An 8,567-nucleotide genomic window follows, 5' to 3' on the forward strand; every position below is an offset into this window, starting at 1 on the left:
GTTACCAAGTTCTGTGATGAAAGGAAGTAGGAAATCTATGAAGCCAAAACAGAACAATGCATTGGCAATTCACAGAACAGTAACTTCAATTGAAGGTGAGCTGTAGTACCCCAAAATGGCCACTACACTGTGTACAGAGTTGTGGTGCTCTGGTCCCATGCATTGTTTACTTTTGGAACCAGTTGATCATTGCGGGGTGCTAGGTGTTGGACCCTCATTGATCTGGTATTGTCTGATCAACCGTTTTAAAAAGGCAATCACCAAGGATCAGGCAGCAGTTATCCTAATGATAGGCTGTTACCTACAGCGTAAGCCCGGGGTGGTCTCATATTTCAATTGCAGTGGCTGTAAAGTGGTATTGCATGGCATGTAAATCACAGCAATGATTAGCCCTTCAAAGCAGGATCTATGCTTTGCAATGGCTGTCCACTCTGGATTATAGAGGAGACTCCCATTTCTTTAATGTCCATTGGTCGTTATGTAGCAAACAAACAATGCCTGTACTAATAAGTCAATCATTGTGAAAGCACACAGTCTAAAGGGACCCCTCATCCATCCATCCGTCCGTCAGTCAATCCAAGATCTATCCATCCGTCCTTCCATGCATCTGTCTGTCCATACATGATCTATTCATCAGTCCATCCATCATCCGTCAGTCCATCCATGATCTGTCTGTCCCTTCATCTGTCCATCCATCCGTCTATCCATCCATGCTCTATCTCTCCATCCATCTGTCTGTCCATTCATGATCTATTTGTCCATCCAAACATCCATCCAGTTGTCCATTCCTCCATGATCCATCCGTCCGTTCATCCATCCATCTATCCATTTATCCACCAATTTCCCTCAAAAAGGTAAAGTGCTGCAGAATATGTTGGCGCTATAAAAATAAAAATTATTATTATTATCCACTCATGCATTCATTAATTGAGCCATCTATCCATTTATTTATCCATCCACCCATCCAACCAACCATCCAAAAATAGCATCACAATCTTCAGTCCTGAAGAAGAGTTCCAGTCCTCCAAGTCACCAGCTGCAAGTCCTCCCCATATCCAATAAATCAAAAAACGAGGCTGATCTCCACCAGGCTTCAGTGAAACAATAGGTATATTGGTGAATGAACTACAATCATTGTTTCACTGAAGTATTGTGATGCGCAGCTTCGTTTTTTTGAGTCATTGTATCTATGTCTTTATATAACTATCTAAGTAATTTCTATCGAAATGTATCACCTAGTAATTAACTTTGAGACTATTTTAGGTGCCCCATGTTTATGGCTGAATTTGCACTGGAAAGCTGTCATGCACATCTTTCTTACAAATTTTTAGATCAAAATAAAGCAAATGATACGTGGTGTAAACTTAGATTCACAATCTATACTATCTATCTATCTATCTATTGATCTATCTATCTATCTATTATCTATCTATCTATCTATCTGTTATCTATCTATCTCATATCTATCTATCTCCTATCTACCTATCTATCTATTTATCTCATATCTACCTATCTATCTCATATCTATCTATCTATCCCATATCTATCTATCTGTTATCTAGCTATCTATCTCATATCTATCTATCTATCTATCTATCTATCTATCCCATATCTATCTATCTATTTATCTATCTATCTGTTATCTATCTCTCTCTCTATCTACCCATCTATTATCTCTATATCTATCTATCTAGCTATCTATCAACCCCTCCACTCTCTCTTCTCATCCCTTTGTCTTTCTCCCCAGTTCTTCTCTTCTTTCTCTCTCCTCTTATCTCTGTCTCCATCTGTCTTCTCTTTCCATCCTCTTTCCCAGCTCCTTCCTTCCTTCTCCCTCTTTCGCTTTCCCCCATCCCTTCCTTTCTCTTCTCTCCTCCCTGCAGTTGTATGGTGAGCATTCTGCCATCTGAATACCAGGCATGTACAGGAATCCTTTCAGAGGAGCAGGGAAGAAGGGGGGGATAAAAAAAAGAAATATGTCAGGCTGCTCTGATTCCATGTAAATCCCTGCTTTGAATGCAACTACAGGGCACCCAAAATGGCGTGAGCTCATTTTGTAACAAATCTCAGGGATCACAATGGAAAAAGAAGCCAGATTATTGTCGGAGGGGCGCTCATGGGGGGACTGAGACTCTGCAGCCTTGTACATGTCATAGAGACACTTCCATCTAATTGGCGCCTGTGAGTGATCCAGATTGCCAATGTACAGAGACTGGAGAGAGCATATTCTAGTTTGCTGCCTAATCAGTCAGATAAGGAAGTCATCCTGCTCTTATAAATATGTATCAGCCACGTTCTGCAAGATGAAATGTCTCCAGAGCTCATCCAGACCAATATCCAAAAATGAAGCACTCCAATGCAATGCACTTTATGGGAACTTTATGGGAACATATGGCACCGACATACTGATCAGAAAATAAGCAAAATCCATACTGTATTCCATGTGTAATAAACAGTGGGTCATCGTATGTAACCCAGGTCCTAGTAACAAAGATGCCAGCTATTTACTATTATATGGGAGGTGTTTATAATCATGGGGTCATTATATGTAACACTGATCTGAACAACCACTTTTATGTCATTTACTAATATTTCATGTGCGTTTATGATCATTTGGGTCATGGATGTAACCCAGATATTAATAGGGAGGATATTTGGCATTTATTAATATATTAGATGTGTTTATAGTCATGGGGCCATCGCATTTAGCACTGACACCTGTCGGCCGGTGTCACCATATATGAATTTCTATATAAGAGGTATACCCTTAAATCCAAATAAGTTCTTGTGTCCCTTAGGTAACTCCATTAATTGATGAGACGTTCCAGACAAGGTGTCGATGTGTCACACAGAGCATTAGTGATCCAACAACTAAAGGATGCCCTATAGAAGGAAGAAGGACAGGTTCTAAAAATGGAGGTAATTTTGGATATCAATCGACCATATGTTATTTTTTTCTAACACGGAGTGTTAGATAGGAAACAGGCAAAGAAGGGGTTAAAGCAAAGAGGTTTGAAGAGAACCTTAAAGGTAGCCCACTGGCACCCCCATCCTGTCAGCCCTCGGAACTGCACCTCCCTGTGTTCTATTATTTTTCACCAGCCTGCAAATGCCTTCATGTAGGAAAATATGAAATGCATTGAAAATAAAATAAAAGACCTCCTAACAGTTGCCTATAAATAGAGAAATATCACCATACCCTCCCTGGCCTGATCTCCAAGGATGCAAAGGCCAAGAAGGGGGATTAGGAGCCAGTATCAAATATGTGACTGCTGTAAAACACCCAGACAAATAAAGCATAATGCATCTGAATTATTAACCTGTTCTTCTCCATAAACATGAAACTTTGATGAGACCATCTTGTAAGGTAAGCGCATTATTGTTTTCGAAAATAAAATGAAAAAAAAAATATATAAATAAAAATCACTGAAATAAGCAGAGATCCAGTGCTTCATTTCATATCTCCGAGTCAGAAAATGGATCATTGGATGACTCCAATCAACGGATTCCAGAGATATTGCACCAGTACTATGCAAAAGCTGAATGTTTGGCCGTAAAACCCCCACCCCACCCCCCACCGAGCCATCTGCTTGTATTACATAACTAAAACAATCACATATGCATCCGAGTAAGTGCTGCTTATGGAGAAATCCTCCAGACTTCAGCAGTCCCAGATCTGTCATGGTTGGACTCCAGTAACCTACACCTCACCAACAGCCAGGTTCTGTCATTAGCCAAAAAGCACTTATGCACCACCTACCATATATATCTATCTATCTATATATATATATATATATATATATATATATATATACACAAAATCTTCCTCCCTTCCTACAGACTTTAGCAGACCCAGATCTGTCATGGTGGATCTGAAGAAATCCGTGCCATAACACCACCCAAATTCTGCCTTATGCCAAAGCACTTGTGCATCCCTACTCTATGGCTGCCTAGATTATATATATATATATATATATATATATATATATATATAATATCTTGCTATAGATTGAAGCAGTCCAGATCTGCCATGGTAGGTCTATAGAAGTCCATATATGCCACACCACCAACCCAATTCAGCCATAAGCCAATGTAGCCCCATCTGTATGGCTAATTGGATTATATATATTATATCTTCCTCTTTTTTCTATAGATTTAAGTAGTCCCAGATCTGCCTTGGTGGTTCTATAGAAGTATAGAAGTCTATGTACGTTAGATCACCACCCAAATTTTTCCGTTTATGCCACCTCTATAGCTGCCTGTATATTTGTATATGTCTTCCTATTCTTCCTATAGACTTCAGATTTGACATGGTGGGTCTATATAAGTCTGTATATGCCACACCACCACCCCAATTCTGCCATAAGCCAATGCACTTATGCACCCACTACTCTATGGATGTCTAAATTGTATGTATATATGTATATGTATATAATCTTCCTATAGATTTGAGTGGTCCAAGATCTGCCACGGAAGGTCTGTAGAAGTCGATATATGTCACACCACCACCCCAATTCTGCCATAACCCAAAGCACTTATGCATCACCTACTCTATGGCTGTCTAGATGGTATATATCTTCCAGTAGATTTGATCAGTCCAAAATATGCCATGGAAGGAAGGTCTGTAGAAGTCCATATATGCCACACCACCACCCCAATTCTGTCATAATCCAATATAGCCCCTTCTGTCTTGATGGTGTATATATATATATATATATATATATATATATATATATATATATATATATATATCTTCCTAGTTCAGTAAAAGATGTGTAAATTTCCATTGAGAAGATATGAAGGTTGGATGGAGATACTTTGTTTCCAGCTGGAGTCCAGGAAGCTATGTAACTGATCTCCCATTCCAGGGATAGATTAAGTGCCCCTGTATAGATTTATTTTCCATTTAATAGAAAAGATTCTGCTAGAACATCATACAACAGGAACCCCTGGGTATTTCAGCCCACTCTAACAAATGCGAAAAAGCATTAATAAGTAAAGCAGTCTGCAATGCAGCTGAGCCATAAGACACAAGATCACAACACAATTTTAGGGAAGGATTAAGCTTGGTGTTTACCTGTCGCCTCTGGAGTACAGACGATTGCAGTCAGCCTTTTTACCTGCAGATACAGTGATAACAGGCTGCCTGGGGGGAATCTCACAGGCTTCTTGCAAACTGTTTTCCGGTAACTTGTGTGCCCTTTGCCATCTCCCAGCATTGGCATGCTAGAATGCTATCCTAGAGGTAATCCACAGAATGCTCCATTACAAGGGATGACAGCAGGGAAATGTGTGGGGATCAGAGCAGTAGCGAGGAGAATGTGTGGGTACAGACATCCCCAACACCGACAGGAGGGCTGAGACCACCACCATGTGCAGAGCATGCAGCCCGTCCACACATCACAAGACCCCTTTATCCAGCAACTTCCTAGGCAGGACACATCATACTGCGCTAATAAGACCCGACAATAGTTTACAAAGGAGTAAATCCAAAAAAAGAGCCTGTTTCGGGATGCCAGTGCCTGATATATGGGAGCTTTGACCTTGCAATGTACCTGATCCAGGTTAATCCATAAAATGGTCCTTTAATGCAAGCAGCAACATAATGCCCAGAGCCGGACAGCACCCACTGGCAGCAGCAGCCATGGGGGAAACCAAGGGATTTATTGCACTTGTAATCCGAATAATTAGCTGGGAAATGAAGTGGTCCAAGGTTCTGATCCAGATTGTGGGAAAAAAAAGGGTGGAGGCAATCCGAATGGTAGATCCTCGATCACTACACAAGCTGGAGCCGATCTAGGCAGGGATCTGAGCTGGGTCACTGCTGTCCATAGTGCTGGAAGGGACCTGCACAGGGTGCTGAGCTGGGTCGCTGTCCATGGTGCTGAAGGTCACAGCAGGTCCAATTCCTCCTCCTTCCAGCCTGCTTATATGGGGTAGGATTTAGGGCTGCATACATGGGCAGCAGACACTAGGCAGTGGTTTGCTTCCAGGGATCTATTCTTCCACCTCCCCAAGCCACCACCTTTCACTAGACAAAGACACAGATCCAGAGAACGACAGGAAAAAGGAGACCCTCTCCAAAAGGCTGCAGCAGCTCCCTCCAGCCCCTGCCTGGGTGAAACAGCTGAGACATGCTGCACACAGGGCAAGTCAGTGGTGCCCAGGAAGCCTCTGGTGGGTGTAGGGCTGTGGGTCTCTCTCATCCAGCACTGGCCAAGCCATTCCTGCGCATTCACTCTGCATTAGGCAAAGCCTCCTCTGCAAGGCTGAGCCAACGTCTCTGCAGTGAGAGCGATCAAGTGGCTGAGCTAGGAGAGTCAGAGCAGATCTCAGCAGGAGGACTGCACAGCTGCACCTAGCTCTTCCCCCAGTACAGCCTCCACGCTGAGTTAATCCTAAGAGTGATTGAATGCCACCAACGTGTCTCTCCAGTCCCCCAGGAGGAATGAGTGGGGACCTTCTTCAGATGCCTCCTAAGTGGATTATGCAATGACACTACCTAGACTAGGGTAATCCATCCACATGCACAATGTAGGCATTGGCTCTCAGAAACAACTATGGTAACAATGCAATTACCCATGATCTTTTCTCTGGTGCAGGAGTTCTGCACATGCTGCTTTGTAGTCCCCACAGGCACCAAAGAAGGCTACTTTTTAGGATTGGTGCATTAGCCCTGCCTGAGAGTTTCATCCATGTGTTATCTGCCTAGAGATCAGGCTTTTGGTAGGATCCCTCCTCCTGCTATAGGATGTGGTACCAGCTGCCTGGTGTAGGAGTAAGAAGCCTCTGCTGTCTGTCCTGTGCTGGTGGAAATGCATTAACTGCGAAGAAGACGCCTCATTAACCAATGTGGATACTTGATTTCACTTTTTTTTTTTTCTGGAACTTTATTACCTGCTGTGCATTAGCTGCATTAACTCTGCACTTGCTGTTTCCAAGTTTGGTAATGCTGACTTATACTGTCTTCTATGCATTAAGTGCATTAACTCTGCATTTGTTATTTCCAAGTTTGTTAGTGTTGATTTATACTCCTTTTTGTTCATGACTATGAGTGAATTCTGTATCTTATGTGTAAGGCTGCGTTCCCATCGTAAGCTTTTATTGAGTTTTTACGCTTCTTGTTTTTTGTTTGTTTTTTTTTTAAACGCAAGTAATCTATTTTACTTAATGGGTGCGGAAAGTCCCCTAAAGCTCATGGTGGGTACGTTGCCTAATACACGAAGCCAAGTGAGAATTTCTGATGTGGCAGAGTTGAGTTTGATTTATCCATTGCAATTTTTTAGATGACAACTTTCAGCACTGCGACATCTGAACTTCTATTTAATAAATTAATTTCATTTTTATCGCAATTTCTAGAGGAAGGTTCCTCTTCCCAAACTATTCTGTGTAATTGGCTTATTCATAGTCGTATTTTCATATTCTTATCTGGTTGCTGCTGCTAAAATATTGATCTCTTATGCAAAGTATCTATTATAATTTCCAGCTGTCTGCTCCATTTGCCTGGACAGGGATTTTTGTGATTCTAGATTGGATGGTTACTTTACACGCTGCATTTATTTATGTTTTCGCTATTTATGCTCTTGCTCCATCTTCATTCTCTATGCATGCCTACAGACCGTGCGTGCCTGTGCATAAGTGCATTATGGGCCAATATCTGCATTGATCATTCATATTGCCAATATCTCCAGTGCAGTTGTATAGTTAATGTAATGCAAACATAAAAATATATATCTATATACTGTCAGCATTAGTGATCCAGCTCAGCTACATCTCTACTATTTATTGATCCATTTTCTTTCTAGGATCATTGCCGTGCAAAGTATAAAACAGTCAACGCAATAATGACCTATTGGTCCTGCTGGACTGCGCTTTTCCATTGCATGTCAGGTCGAAAGTTTCCTTGGAGCAGCTGAGAATTTACAGTAAAGTTTACCATGAAGGACCATCTTTGCCGCCTGCTGCCTGGTTTGGTTCTGTTGGCTACACACTGGGCTACAGTAGATGGATCAGTAGTGGATCAGTAGTAGCCTAAGATCCAGTGACATTGCATTCATGGCGGAATCTGGTAGAATGCTTGTTTCATATTATTTTTTAGGCTTTTGCATTCAGTTTAATGGCTGTGCCCATCGGTCCAAAGTGTGTTAGGATTGGCCCCTACTCCATGCAATTATGAAATATTACCTCCCCCCAGGTTATGATCTTTTCCTGCAGTGTCGACTGAAAGCACACAATAGGCACAATGTAATTAACCACCATATACAAAGAAAATTGTATATCCCTGGTGAAGGGGCAACCACAGCATTGGTGCAACCCAAGAGGTGAAGGGGTCACTTCTACCTCTGAACCAGGTAGAAATGTGAATTGTGAGGAGCTCATGGGCTGAAAAGGGCCCATAGATTGTTCTTGCACAGGGGCCCTTTTCTGTCTGTGTCCCCCAGTGGCGTGGGGTATGCATAGAACTGCTAAACTTGTAGAACGCAAAGACTTTTCCTTTAGTGTGTAATTATATGTACAATTCTGGTACAATTCTGGTACCAAGCTTATATCTGGTAACCAGCTTTTCC

At 41.8% G+C, this 8,567-nt stretch overlaps 1 protein-coding gene across 3 annotated transcripts in view; it reads right to left on the reverse strand.

The window, feature by feature from the left end:
* LRFN5 (leucine rich repeat and fibronectin type III domain containing 5) overlaps positions 1-6,298 on the reverse strand; it is a 337,342-nt gene extending 331,044 nt beyond the window's left edge. For all 3 annotated transcript variants that reach the window (XM_073578035.1, XM_073578039.1, XM_073578041.1), the window contains exon 1: positions 5,078-6,298. The gene's annotated coding sequence lies outside the window, so the exon portion shown is untranslated. The remainder of the gene's footprint in view (positions 1-5,077) is intronic.
* Between the last annotated feature and the right edge of the window lie 2,269 nt (positions 6,299-8,567).

The sequence above is a fragment of the Dendrobates tinctorius genome, unplaced genomic scaffold (genome assembly GCF_039654945.1).
Source record: "Dendrobates tinctorius isolate UK_male_01 unplaced genomic scaffold, ASM3965494v1 ptg000058l, whole genome shotgun sequence".
Lineage (NCBI taxonomy): Eukaryota > Metazoa > Chordata > Amphibia > Anura > Dendrobatidae > Dendrobates > Dendrobates tinctorius.